Source organism: Equus przewalskii, chromosome 23 (assembly GCF_037783145.1).
Source record: "Equus przewalskii isolate Varuska chromosome 23, EquPr2, whole genome shotgun sequence".
Classification (NCBI taxonomy): Eukaryota; Metazoa; Chordata; class Mammalia; order Perissodactyla; family Equidae; genus Equus; species Equus przewalskii.
Window position 1 is genome coordinate 11,927,613 of NC_091853.1, and position 14,317 is coordinate 11,941,929.

At 44.5% G+C, this 14,317-nt stretch overlaps 1 long non-coding RNA gene across 2 annotated transcripts; it reads right to left on the reverse strand.

The window, feature by feature from the left end:
- Window positions 1–2,128: 2,128 nt before the first annotated feature.
- LOC103554874 (uncharacterized) lies at window positions 2,129–12,853 on the reverse strand. 2 transcript variants are annotated; one of them, XR_011531997.1, is made up of 4 exons: window positions 12,758–12,848; window positions 7,508–7,634; window positions 5,848–6,000; window positions 2,129–2,892 (listed from the first exon to the last, which is right to left on the reverse strand). It is a non-coding gene; the product is annotated as an uncharacterized lncRNA (long non-coding RNA). The 2 variants fall into 2 exon arrangements; XR_545829.2 differs by having other exon boundaries at window positions 2,132–2,522; window positions 12,758–12,853.
- Window positions 12,854–14,317: the final 1,464 nt, after the last annotated feature.

Sequence of the window (14,317 nt, forward strand, 5' to 3'; positions counted from 1 at the left end):
ACTTTCCACCTCCTGATCAAGTTTCTATTGTGTTAGCCTAAAGATCTAACTGATGCTAAATTTTCAAGAAGCCCAGACAAAGAACCTTTGCTACTCTCTCTGCTCTGCCCTTTCAAGTGTTAAATTTTTACCAAGCTGTCAGGAAATACACAATCATGAAACTCCCCAACCAGATTTCATAATTCTTGTGTATGCCTGAAACCCTGAGGGAAAGGGAAGAAAATCCTGCTGCTGTAAAGACTCTTACCAGAGCCTGAAAGACCAAAGATCTAGGACCACAAGAACGAGTGGCTCTAATTAATCACGCGTCACTCTGACTCTGTGCTGCTGCTCTGCCTCCTGCCTGCTGTCACCATCGGTCCCGATTCCAATTATGTCTACATCTGTCTTGCCCGCTGGACTAGCTGAACCACAGTCTGTGTCTTATGCCCATCCCCCAACAAAGACCATATATAATCAGAGTTTCCGTGTATTGAGCACTTACTGTGTGCCAGGCGCTGTCCAGATGGTTTTCATATTAGCTCATTTAATCATCAGCCCTATGAGTTTAACACTTTGTTATTCTATTATTCAGATGGGGAAACTGGAGTCCAAAACCCAAGCAACTTGTTTCCATTTACACAAGACATGGGAGGCAAAATTCTGATTCAACTCCAGCCCATCTAGCTCTGATCCTACTCTCTTAGCCACTACGTACAATGCTGGCACTTAGACAAATAAACACAGTTGTTTCCAAGGTTCTTATTCAGTAGGAGGCAGCAGGAGTATTTACGAGATACGTAACCTTGAGAGAATTACTAAACTTCTCTAAGCCTTGGTTTCGTCTTCTAGAAAAGGAGAGTAAGAATAACACTGAGCTCATGGGGTTAGTGTGACGATTACATTAGACAGTGCACATGAAGCACTTAGCGCAGTGCCAGGCATGTAGTAAATACTCGATAAAAGCTAGATGCTGCTGCTGCTACGTGGTACTTGGCTTTCTACCACGAGGAGCACCTTGGGTTACTCCCCAGTCTGCGTGGTCACTGGCTCTCACTGTAAGAGCAGTAGACAGGAGTCATGAATTTTTTTATAACTTTATTTAGATATAATTCATATACCAATACCATTCCCCATTTGAAGTGTACGATTCAACGGTTTTTAATATACTCTCAGAGTTGTACAATATCATCACAATCAATTTTAAAACCAATTTAGAATTTAGAACCAAACAAAGAATTAATTCTGGGGAATATTTCATCACCCAAAAACGAAACTCTGAATCCATTGGCAATCACCCTCCATCTCCCCCCAGCTCTCACCCCCCGCCCCCAGCAACTGCTAATCTACCTCCTCTATATTCTGGACATTTCATATCCATGGGATCTTGCAATACATGGTCCTTCACGACTGACTTCTTTTACTTCATATAATGTTTTCAAGATTCGTCCAGGCTTAGCACGTATCAATACTTCTTTACTTTTGGCCACCAAATAATATTCCATTGTATGGATAGACCACATTTTATTTATCCATTCATTAGTTGATGGCTATTTGGGTTGTTTCTACATTTTAGCTATTATGAATAACGCTGCTATGAACACTGGTGTACAAATTTTTGTGTGAACATATGTGTTCATTTCTCCTGGGTATACACTTAGAAGTCTATGTCTAGTTCTTTTGAAGAACTTCCAGATTCTTTTTCACAGTAAATAGCCATGAATCTTGCCCTTGCTTCTAGATGACCTGGAACAAGTCACTGCACCTCACTAAGCCCCAATTTCCTCATCTGCAAAATGAGGGTACTTTCTCATTGTACCCTCACTGCACAGTGCGCTCACTGCCTGATGCGTGGTAGGTGCTTAACACAGGCAAGTTCTCTGCTGTCCTTGGCAAACGGTCCCCTGCCTGTTCCTCCCTCTCGAGTCTGGAAGGCCTGTACCATGGAAGGCTTGAGTGCAGCCTGATGGAGGCATTGGGTGGGGAAAATCAGAGCACGAAGTCGTACTCCCTTTCTGGATCATGTCAGCAGTCTCTAAAATAGAGAAAAAATAAATAAATAAACGACTCCCAACTCAAGTGTGTGTATGTTCTCTCTGCTTCTATAAACTGGACTTTTGCCCAGAAACCGCAACAAGTCAAGAAGAAATCAATAGTCCAAGTTTTATATGCTAATGTAATTTGGTGAACCATGTCGTACAGCAAGCTGGGTTACAACAACATTCTCTTGATTGCCAGAGTTTCTTTCAGGCCGCCTCTCCAGAAGGACCTCCAAAAACAAGATTCAGCAAAACCGTTGTCCACGTGGGCCCAAGCAAAGCACAGGAGTGTGAGTCCTCAGTCCCATCATGCTGAAGGCCTGATTAGCATTTCTGCTTCTGGAAGAAAAGACTGACAGGCCGTCAGTCCCAAATAACAATAATAGAGCTCTGCCAAAAGGAGCCGTTCGGTTCTATGGGGAGTTATTGTTATTCAGGGTAAAAATACCCCGTGGGCAGATTCACATCACTGCAGAAGTTGCTTTCAGAGTTACTTTGCAAAACCTGGGGGGAGAAAAAAGAAGGAGAAAACTAGAAAAAGTTGTGCATGCCATATTTCACATTGTGAGGAATAGTTTTGCTCTGGGGACAGTAGGCAGGACGTTTGGAGAGACCTCTCCGAGCATACGGGAAAATGGAAGGATTTCTGTCTTTAGCCGCAAAGATAGTAAATAATAGGACGGACGGAAGATTCAACACAATGAGGGCTGCTCCATTACTGCTGGCTCCATGCGGGTGTGGAGGTCACGCTGGAGATGAAGCCATTGTCCCAGGCTTTCTTCCCTGGGCTCCAGCTTCTGTCTCCCTCTGCAGTAATGCTAATTACGGAGTAAGAAAAACCAATCTCTTCTTTTTCTGAAGACATTAATCAAACCTATCAAAGAAGTACAAAAAAGAAAGAAAGAGAAAAACTTTCAAGTGGGGATTGCAATGAAAGGTTTAAGAGAAAAAAATATATAGGATTTGCTTACTATTAGCATAGGAAGGTTAAGAGGAAACACGATAATTAAGTGAGTAAAAGCCACTTGGGATGTTCTTTATACATTTTCTACATAAAAAAACACATAAACTGAGTATCGGAGCCTCCTTCTAAGCACCCAGTTGTCCCTGAGTAAAAATGCAGGCCAGATAAATACACTGACAGCTCCCAGGTGTAATAGTACTGGTTTTGAGCTGAATTTTATACAGAGCAGGTGTGGCACAGAGCCCTTCAGCTCCTAAAGTGCTGAAACGACCTCATTAGAGGAGTCGGCGCCTGAGAGGCCTGGACTCCAGCAAACACCACCAGCGGGGACAGGGAAGGAGATGGAGTGTCTGATGGTGAAGCTAGAAAATAAGTACAGTGGCCTTATTGAGTGAAACTGGGGTATGGTTGGGGGGGGGTGAATGTTTTCCCGGAATATTGCTGCTCTGGATCAGAAGAAAATAATGCAAAATTCAGTCTCCAAACCTAAGCTGCTCTCTACGTATGGCCTCCAGGACTTTGTTTAGGCTGTTGCCTCTGCCTTACCCCAGGCTAGCCCACTCATCATGTGGTCTTTACACACAGCCCACTTTGCGTAGCCCAACTTCCCCAGCTCCCAAGGCTGAGCTACGTGACGCCACGTGTTTGCACGGCTCCCTGTAATCACCACCTCGTAGGAACTGTCTGTTTACTTCTCCGTCTCCCCACTAGACTAGAAGTTCCCAGAAGAAACAGGAAAGGCATATCTCATTCACGTGCTGCACATTCAGGGGCTCAATAACCATGCTGACTTCATTGAAGTCTCTGAGTGGAAGAGATGGAGCATCTGAACCTAGGTGTGGGGCAAACCCCAAAACAGCCAGCATCCAACATCCAAGGTAAACCAGGTCAAGGACCCGCAGAGGGAGGGGGCCTAGAGAGGCAGTCCTGGAGAAAAACATCTCAAAGACTAGATTTTTCCCCTTCGCAGTCAAAGCCCTTTGGAGCTTCCTTTTCAGAATCTGTGGCTTCTTCTTACTCAGTGTTGGAGCAAAGTCTCTTAGATATTACACGTAAAAAGTCGAAAGCCCTTTGCAACTGTAAAGTGTTATTAAATGAGCATCATAGACCCTGAAAGCAGGTTAGTAGAAGACCAGAGGCAGACGGACCTGAGTTCAAATCCTGACTCTGCTACCAACTAGCAAAGAGGTAAATCACTTAATCTCGCTACACCTCAGTTTTCTTATCGGCAGAATAGTGACAGTAACAGCTGTATCGCAGAGTTGTTACGATGGTTAGATTAAGCAGTGAAAGGCATACATTTGGCACTCTATTGAGCGATGTTTGTTAGCGATGGATGTGTGTGTGTGATGATGTGTTCCAGCAGCATTTAGAGGTCTGATTCCCAAACATTGACTAAATTTGTTCCTCTTACGTCAAGCACTATAAAGATAAACAAGCTACGCGCTATGTTTCCTGCCCTCAGGGAGGTCATAGTGCACTGAATTCAACAGACCCAGGACCGGCTGCAGCACAGAGAGGTGAAGACCCTTGTCCAAGGCTCCCCGTGTGGTAGGACGGGACGCAAACACAGGTCTAGTAACCCCCAGACACTGCTCTTTCCAATAGCTCACATTTCGTGAGAAGCGGGGAAAGGACGTTTCTTTAGCTGCTGTGCCCCTCTGTGGAAGGTAAGTAAAAGAAAAAATAACACCACAGTCATCAGATGGTGTCTCAGTCCCCTTGGGCTGCTACAACCAATACCATAGAGTGGCTGGTTTAAAACAACGGAAACTTCTCTCTCACATCTCTGGAGGCTGGGAAGTCCCAGATCAAGGCACCAGGAGACTCAGAGTCTAGTGAGGACCCACTTTCTGGTTCATAGACAACCATTTTTCGCTGTGTCCTCACATGGCGGAAGGGGCTAGGGGTCTCTCCTAGGCCTCCTTTAGAAGGCCTCAAGTCCTCCACACTCATGTCCAATCACCTCCCAAAGACTCACCTCCTAATACCATCACCTTGGGGGTTAGGATTTCAATATATGAACTTGGGGGGGACACAAATATTCAGTCCATAGTAGATGGTAAAGAGAGTGTTTCCTAGTAAGAGTGCAATAAAGGTTATTTCCAAAAAAAAGAAAAGAAAAGGCAAAAAATAACTGCAAGAGTTTTATTTTAACTGTGTTGCCTCATGGGTCACCCAGAGCAGAAAACCTGGGCCAATGAAGACCAAGGAGCCATTTTTCAGCAGTAGCAGGAAATGCAGACAAGCTTCCATTTTTTTCCTGAATTTCAGTAACTCCTCTTTCAAAAAAAAAAAAAAGCTGCCTGTTAAAAAAGCTCTTCCACACCCTGACAGAGAAAGGATTATGTGTGAAAGGAACAAAATCATTTGTGAACATTTTACCTCCCGCTTCACCCTGCAATCCACCCAAAAGACTGGGTCCTGTTAAGCAGAGGGTCTCCTGTTTAGCGGGTAGAGTAGGGGTGTTTCGATATGACTTGAGGGCAATAAATTACTCTACATAAGAAAGGAAGAGCTATTGTGAGGTGCCTTGAGGAAAGTTCCCAACCTAAAATTCTCTTAATAAATACCCAATGTTGGGGCCGGCCCCATGGTCCAGTGGTTAAGTTCCCACGCTCCGCTTCGGCAGCCCAGGGTTCGGATCCTGGGCATGGACATGGCACCGCTCATTAGGCCATGTTGAGGCAGCGTCCCATATGCCACACTTAGAAGGACACACAACTAAAATATGCAGCTATGTACTGGGGGGATTTGGGGAGAAAAAAGCAGGAAAAAAGGGAAAAAAAGAAGATTGGCAGCAGTTGTTAGCTCAGGTGCCAATCTTTAAAAAAATCAATAAATAAATGCACTATGAGCATCTACCTGTATTAGGCATTGACTAGGTGGTGTTCACGCACGCTCCTTCACTGTAGGTCACAACACACTGTAAGTCACAAACATCATTGCTGTGTTCTGTTTTTTAATGAGGAAGCAGGCTTGGGAGGAGAAATGACTTCCTGAAGGTGAAACTATCACCTGTGAAGGCAATGGTGGAAATTAGTTTATGAAAGCTTTATGCATTTTAGGGTGACAAAACACTGAGCACAGAGCTGGGCAGAAACAGGAAAGGAGACCCAGAGGTTCTGGCGAAGAATGGGGAGGGAATGGGAGGAGGGCTCGGGCAGGGCTGTGAAGTTAGGAACGATGGGCTTCTGGGGAACTGCGTAAGGGCAGGAACCTGAGTCGGACAAGGGCCCAGCAGAGAAAGAGCGGAGACTTCTGAGGGGGTCCCAGGGCAGAAGAGAAGGCTAGGCCTTCATCAGAATTTTACCAAAGGCCAAATTGGGGTGAGGTGGAGCCTGGCTACACTCAGACGACATGTGCTCTGTCCCCGATCAACTACATGTTGCTGTTTGACCTTAGTTGGACAAGTCATCAAATCTCCCCAAGTTTTGACATCTTCTCAGCTTCACAGCAATGATGAATTAATACCATTGAAAGGGACTTAAAAACTGCAGGGACCTTGGAAGCATGGTCTGTAGGAAAACTTTCCACTTCTCAACCACCATCTCCGCTGTGTCTGAGGCCGCACCATGTTAAGGGCGCATGATCTATATCTTGGCCTTGATTTGCTCAGGGTCCAATTATTTCATCTGTGTATTGAGAATCCTTTCAGAATTGTAGTTGACCACATTTTATTTCCTTTCCACATACGAGAGCTGCCAGGTGGAGAGGAGACCTAGCCCTCACTCTGTAGAACGAATTGTCAAGTAAGCTCTTCTAGCCCTGGTTGTGTGCAGTCATTGTCTCCTTTTGGTTGAGTTTCCTTAGCCTTAAATGAGAGGGTTGGAACTGATGATCTCTAAGGTCCTTTCAGGTTGCAAAGCTCCATGGTTCCTTGAAGGACCGCTCCTGAGGCTGTCCCGCCAGCCCAGTATTCCAGCACTTTCTCTTGCCCAATTAGCAGCATTTATCCAACTTTTTTGTCAGGTATGTGCTTCTATTCCAAGCATTCTGAGCCAATTCTGCAAATCAGCCTTCTTGGAAGACTCAAATGTTTTAACAATGTTCAAACATATGACATCAAACGTGCCATTTTCCCTTCATCACCAACTTTGTACTTTTATCAAAAAAAAAAGAAGAAGAAGAAGTACTGGGTCCATCTGGCAGGATTTGCTTTGAATAAAAGCCCATCTGCTTATTGTTTCCAATTTCATTGTCCTCTAGAATGTTTACAGAAGTTTCTTTCAATATTTACGGCACTGTGTTTCTAATTACTGATCCAGGCCATCCACGCAGACTTGGTGGGGTACCGTGCTGGAATGTAGGTGTCTGTCTCTTTTTCATCTCCACAGTTCTTTACTCTGGAGGCACAATGTGGCCCTGGGCCGTCATTACAGAGCCCTGGTGTAATGCTGCAGAGGCGGATTCTGACAATCAGCCCCTTTATCGTGAGTCTCCCTGGTGACTTGCGAAGCCACCTCTGATGAATTTTTACCTGCCTCTACACCATTATTGTCACAGGAAGGATGGAGATAATTACCTGGTTTATTACCCCCAGGCTGGCTTCATCTGGGGCCCATGATCACTGGAAACAGAAGGCTCATCTTTGTCTTCAGGAGTCCTGAATAGATGGGTACAAGATTCACATTTCCCAAATTACAGGGTCTCTGAAAGGCAAGAGACAATCTCTGCAATGGAAACATTGCCAACCTGATGCTTTTCACAATACCCCCAAAACTCCAAAATGCTAAAACTGTTTAAAATTAACCTCTCTTTCTCCCCAAAGGAGTTCCCAATGCTGATTTCCTCTGTTCTGTTGTGATGTCTTACTTTTCTCATCTCACGGCACTCTCCATCACTCCCCACACTCCAGCAAGTCCTGTTACTCCTTCCTTGCAGCATCTTCATGCTTTTCCCATCTGTCCCTGGCTTCCCAGGGCCCCTCCGTTGTCTAATTTCAGCCCCAGATCACATTGTCTCTATTCCTGCCGCACCTCCTCTCTCTCAGTCACTCCCCCTCCCCACCCACCATGCACATGTCTCCAGAATAATCCACAGAAAGTGTGTATTGATTTTACCAATCTCCAAGTCAACAAGGCTCTAGGAGCGCCTGTTGCTTTCAGGATTAGGTCTCCAGGCCCTCGCTGAATTGCAGGCTCTCGGCCATCAGGCCTCCAGCCCCCCAGCAGCTATGCATCCCACTGCTGCCCCCTGAGCCCTCTCTAGAGCTGCACGGAGAGTACTCTGGGCTCCACACTCGCAGCTTTTGCTCACATACCAACTTCCCAAGCATGTGACAAGCTGGAAAAGGAACGACACCAAATTTGAGGTGAATTCTTACTGCAGACACCTGGAAGTTAAAAGTGAATTTTACTCTACTTTTTTGCGGGGAGTGTCACAGTCCTCCTGATTCTGGTGCTCCCCCAGATCTTGGGGAAGTGTTTCCACCATGTAGTCCACAAGGCAGGCCACAGTGCTCCCTCAAAGATTCAGAAGGAAGTTTGATCAAAACAAGAAAAAGAAAGAAAGAAAAGAAACAGGCATTCTGTAGGAAAGGGAGTGGGTATGGGTTTAAAAGATGGGCTTTGGAATCGAGTAGGACTGGCTTCAGTTCCAGCTCAGAGACTTATCAATGCTGTAACTTGGCAGGTGACTTAGCCACCCCCAGACTGTTTCCTTATCAGTGAAACAGGGTGAATATCCACCTTGCAGGGTTGGTGTGAGAGTCCAGGTAAGCATGTGGAGAGTCCAGGCATGGATCTTGGCACTTAGCTTCTCGATCATGACTGTGTTACTCCACTACCACCTCTGGACCCAGCGGGTTCCACTCCCACAGTTCTCGCGGGGCGGGTTCACTCTACCAGCCTCCCATGGTCCCGTCCAACTTCTAACCAGGACTGGAGGGTGCACTGGGAGCCTGTTGGCTGGCCAGCAATTACCGCTCTTCCTCCAAAGATCACAGCTCTGGATACACTCCCAAGGAGACTTCCTCTCTGGCTGCGCTCGGCTGCCCCGGCACCCAGAGGCCCACCGGGTAGGGATCCCCACCTCTCCTTAGAGAGCAACATCCCTTTGTCATTTCTAGTGACTGGCTGTAGGCCTGGGCTCTCAGAGAGTGAGCAGCACTGGTTCAGGACCATCACAGCGCATGACAGGCAGGATAGAATGATGCTCGAGGCAGGTTAGCCTCAATCTGGGCTCTTGAGTCGGAGGGCCTGTGACTGCCCCTGCCTTTGATGTTTCTTAGCTGGGAGATCTTGAACATCTTGCTTAAATTCTATGTGGCTTGGTTTCCTCATCTATAAAATGAAGACAATAATAGTACCTACATCATGGGGTTGTTGTGAAGATCAAATGAGTCAATACACACAAAGCACTTGGAACATTGCCTGGCACATAGCAGGTGCTCCATAAATGTTGGTTGATAGAATTGGTGAATAAAGTCCTCCACCTTCAAGGTCTCTGGCACCTTATAATCAGGCCAATGGAGATGACTCCTTCAATGCCCACGGGCTTCTTCCAAACACCCTGTTTGCTGTCACAACCACCACATGCATGTGTCTGATACACTCACATGCACACCCCTCAACAGACCCCAAGACAAGAGAAGACTGATTCCCCGGAACCTTCAGTAATAAGCACCCCTTGCCACCCTCTGCTGAGGAAGCTCTGTCAGTCCTCAGAAGCACCCTAGACCTGCATAACTCAGGGGCCTGCCTTCAATTCTCCCATCTCAGCAGAGGAGAGGTCAGAGGTCAAATGGAAACTCCTGGTCTAATCTTTTGTTGAGAGACCATAAAAATTGTGTGGTGTCTTTTGGACTGAAACGTCTGAATTGTCACTATCACTCAAATTACCAGGTATTTCTCAACTTCACACTTTTCTTTGGCCTCTCTCACCTATAAAGTCTACAAATTTGAATTCAACCTTTCAGGGAACATTTATTGAGCATCATTTTTGTGCCAGGCACTGTGCTGGGCTTTGCAGATGTAAGGCTGAATCAGGCATACGTTAGCTTCCAGGTCATAGTCGGGGGGTAGACAGGCAGCTGGACAGATCACTTCAATGCAGTACGACGAGAGCTAAGTCAGAGAAATGCACAGGGAGTTCGCAGAGAACAGAGAAGAGGCATCCCACCCAGACAGGTAGGTCAGAAAAGGCTGCCAGGAGGAGGTGATTCCAGAGATGGGTCTTGAAGAATGAGTAGTCATTAACAAAAGAATAGCATATTTAGAAAGCATCATATGGCATGAAAAATATAATGTGATTTTGTAACTATGGTCATTTGGCACCACTGGAGGGAACAGGGTAAGGAGGAGGGGTAGGAAATGAGACTGGGAAAATTGGCAGATACCGGACTATGAGAGGACTAGAGTCTTTTAGATATCACCCTGGGATGAAAGAGGAAACATTGAAGGGTTCTAGCTGGGAGCAATGTGATAAAAGCTGGCCTGGGGTAGAAGTGAGAGGGTTTTTCTGGGGGGAGGGGAGGGCAAGGAGTAGGGAGAATATCTAGAAGCAGAAACCATTTAGTGATTATTTATAATAATCCAAGTGAGAGATGGTAAGAACCCGAACTAAGGACCTGTCGGTAGGATTGAAAGGAGTGAAAACATTTCAGAACTATTTAGGAGGTTAGATCCTCAGGATATGGGACTGGTTAGGAAGAGAAGGGAGAGGAGATGGAAGTGAATGAGTCCCAGCTTTCTGTCATAAATGAGAAATCCAGCTTCAATTTATGAGTTAGAAATCCTAAGAGTATTTGGATTTACATGATACTTATTCTTAATTTCAAGACAATGTTAAATACAGATTTAATCTTACCAACCGGATAACAAAGAACAAACTTAATTTCTAGACCCTGAAGCCTCAAATGGACAAATTTTCCAGGTAGCAATGGATCTTGTAGTCAACCGAAGCATCTTCTTCTGAAGTTCAGTCCCCTGGAAATGACAACCCACACAAAGAAGACCAGATGGAAGGGCTGGGGGAAACATACGGAAGCAAAGCTTCCTAGGTTCAGAACAAACGTCCAGATAGGAGGACTGTGATGAGGACAACTTTGGAGAGGTGATTTCAAGTGAGGCAACTGCAAGGAGAGAGTGAACTGTTGCGACTTAGGGTGCTACTGCTAACGAGTCCCAGTACGGAGCACCAAAGGACTACGCCTAGGGGGTGAGCCCATCTGAAACTCTTCATCAACACTTTCAATCACAAAATAGTTCAACATTAGTTCTCTGCCCATCTTGGTCATTCTGGATCAGTCAAGCTTCTTTTGTCAGGCTCTAACTGAACCAGAAAAGTCCACATGAGAAAATGGAAGATGGGGGGATGGAAATGAGTTTTGGAGGGAAGGTAAATGTCAGGCCTTGGAATGTGGTCTACATTTGTTAGCAATAGGGAGTCATTGAAGGCTTTAGAGCAGAGCCATGATGAGATGCAAGCAAATTTTTGAGAATAGTCTGGCAGCCCTGTGCAAAACGGATTAACTTGACTGAAATGGCTCAAACACTAAAGCCTTGCTGTCATTCTAACCAGACCTTTCACTTTCCCCGTTCATTGCATCTTCAAACTCTGCTCCCTCAAAACTCCCTGGCAATATTGTTTCCTAAGGATTCCCAGCTCTCTGTCTCAGTGATTTCCAACCAGTGGAGAGGCAAAGGATTTGAAAATTAGTTGGCATTTCTTATTTCTTCTATTTTGTTGCTATATTCATAAGTTGAGGGGGAGGGCAGGTAAACTGGCATTTAGTTCCACAAGGGCCAGTGATGCCAAATATCCTCATCACACTGGGAAGTCCGGACAACAAAGACTCGTCCTGCCCAAAACGCCAGCAGTGCCTCTGTTGAGAAGCATAGTATTTGATCTCTTTTGCTGCACCATCTTTGTCTTCTACAAATTTTCTTCTTCCGCTTGTCACCAGGCAACCCTCCAGTCACCTGTTTAGCAGGTTAAATGGTCACTCAACTGTCATCAAACTCCTTCTCCCTTTCAGGAGCAACTGGAGGCAAGCCAAAGTCCATTACTGACCTAACTCCATGGCACTTAAGATTCCCATAGGGCTTTGCAATGGCTTCTATTAGCTAATTCTCACGTCAACACATAAATTGAGTTAGTTTTGTTATTAGTGGCTTGCAAGTAAAGAGACTCAAATACAAAAGGTCTGGGAACCTCTTCATGTCTCTTACAGTTAATTCATAGAGCCGGATTGTGAGAAGCTAATTTCAAAGTCACAATAATTCTTTCAAACCTCTAGGAAATTCGCTTAGTAGGGTGCCATTTGTGACGAAATTTTAATATAAGCGTTCTTTGCTTTTTGGAATTTAAACACTTTGGTGGCCTAGTTATGAAAAGTGAATCTCCTCTCCACTGGTTTTCGTTACATTATTGAAGACATATTCATGTTTTTTTAAACCTCTTTAAAGAGATGAATGCTTTATTGCCAGCTCTATGGGCCTCTCTTTTGATGTCTGTTACATTTTACTTTGTATTATTGACCCTCTCCGGGGGAATGTCATATCTTCCCGATAGATTGAAAGATTTTTGAGGGTAAACTGTCCTTTTCTTTGTCTTCCTCCAGACACAATGACAGTGCTTGGCCTATGGTAATGATTTAGTAAATATTTGCTGATGGGTTGGTGCTCAAGTTAATGGTCAATTCCATAATACACAAGGTTTTACCTATTGGTAATTTACTCTGAAAAAAATCTTCACAAAATATGACTGCATTTTTCAGTATTCTGCCCTATGATGTCCCTGTTGCCATTAGTTTCCTTTCACCAACACCCACCTCTAAGCCATGGATGTTTCCTTCAAGACTAAGGAGTCCCTGACTCCACACCTGCCAATCTCTTCATCTTTCTTCCATCCAGAAACTCACTACGCCAAATATAGCTGATAACTTACCCAGTGGGGGCGTGGTACATACATGGTCACAATGGGCAAAAATGATCACAATTGTCCACTAGTCACTATGTCCTTGACCTTGCAATGTAATTTTGCATCTACTTTTATCAAGATGTGGGGTCTATTTTCCCATCCTCTTGAATCAGGAATGAAAAGGAAATTCCTTACGTTGATAAAGGAGAAAGGAGATCTACCAAAAAGACCCACAGGAACCTTCACACATAATCAATGCATTTTAAATAGACCTCCTTTAATACGAGAAGAAGCAAAGATGCTCACTATTACTGCCACTGCCTTACATAGTTCTCAATGTCTCGGCCAATGCAGTGAGACATGAAGATGGTAAGGGAAGAGCAAAACTGCCATTGTTTGCAAAAAACAAGGAAAGCACAAGAATTTTATCCAGAACATCTTAAAACCCATTAAATCATGTAAGTTCTGATTAATGCAGAAAAACCTAATGCTTTATAGATGAGATTATTTAACACTGTGAAGATGTAAATTCTCATCCCAAATTTATTTACAAAATTTAATGAAATCACAAAGAAAATTTCAATAGGATTTTTTTCACATCTCATCAAACTGATTCTAAAATGAGTATGGAAGAATAAATGTCCAAGAATAATAAAGACAACTTTGCAAAACACGGGGCAGAAGCAGACAATTGCTGTATGAGTTTCTTAGGGCTGCTGTAACAAATTACCACAAACTGAGTGGCTTAAAACAGCAGAAGGGTATTCTCTCACAGTTTGGAGGCTAGAAGTCCAAAACTAAGGTGTTGGCAGAGCCATATTCCCTCTGGAAGTTCGAGGGGAGAATCCATTCCTGGCCTCTTCCAGCTTCTACTGGACACCAGCATTCCTTGGCCTTCCTTGGCTTGTGGCTGCATCACTTCTATCGCTGCCTCTGTCTTCACATCACTTCTTTTCTGTATGTCTGCATCTTCCCCTCTTCTGTCTCTTGGAAGGACACTTGTCATTGGATTTAAGACCCATCCAGGTAATCCAGGCTAATTTCATCTCAAGATCTTTAATTTATTTGTATCTGCAAAGAGTCTTTTTCCAAATAAAGTAACATTCACAAGTTCTAGGCATCTGGATGTAGACACAACTTTTTGGAGGCCACCATTCAACCCACAACACTTACCCTACCAGATATGAAGGCATACCGTAAAGCTATAGTATAACTCTATTGTGTACTGGCACAATAACAGACTCGTAGACCAATGGAACAAAATAGAGCCCAGAAAGAGTTCCAAGTTGGAAATTGGATATATGGGACAGCTGACATGATAAATCAGTGGGGAAGCATCTATTTAAGAAAAGAGTTTTAAAGATTTTATTTTTTCGTTTTTTCTCCTCAAAGTCCCCCAGTACATAGCTGTATATTCTTAGTTGTGGGTCCTTCTAGTTGTGGCATGTGGGACGCCACCTCAACATGGCTT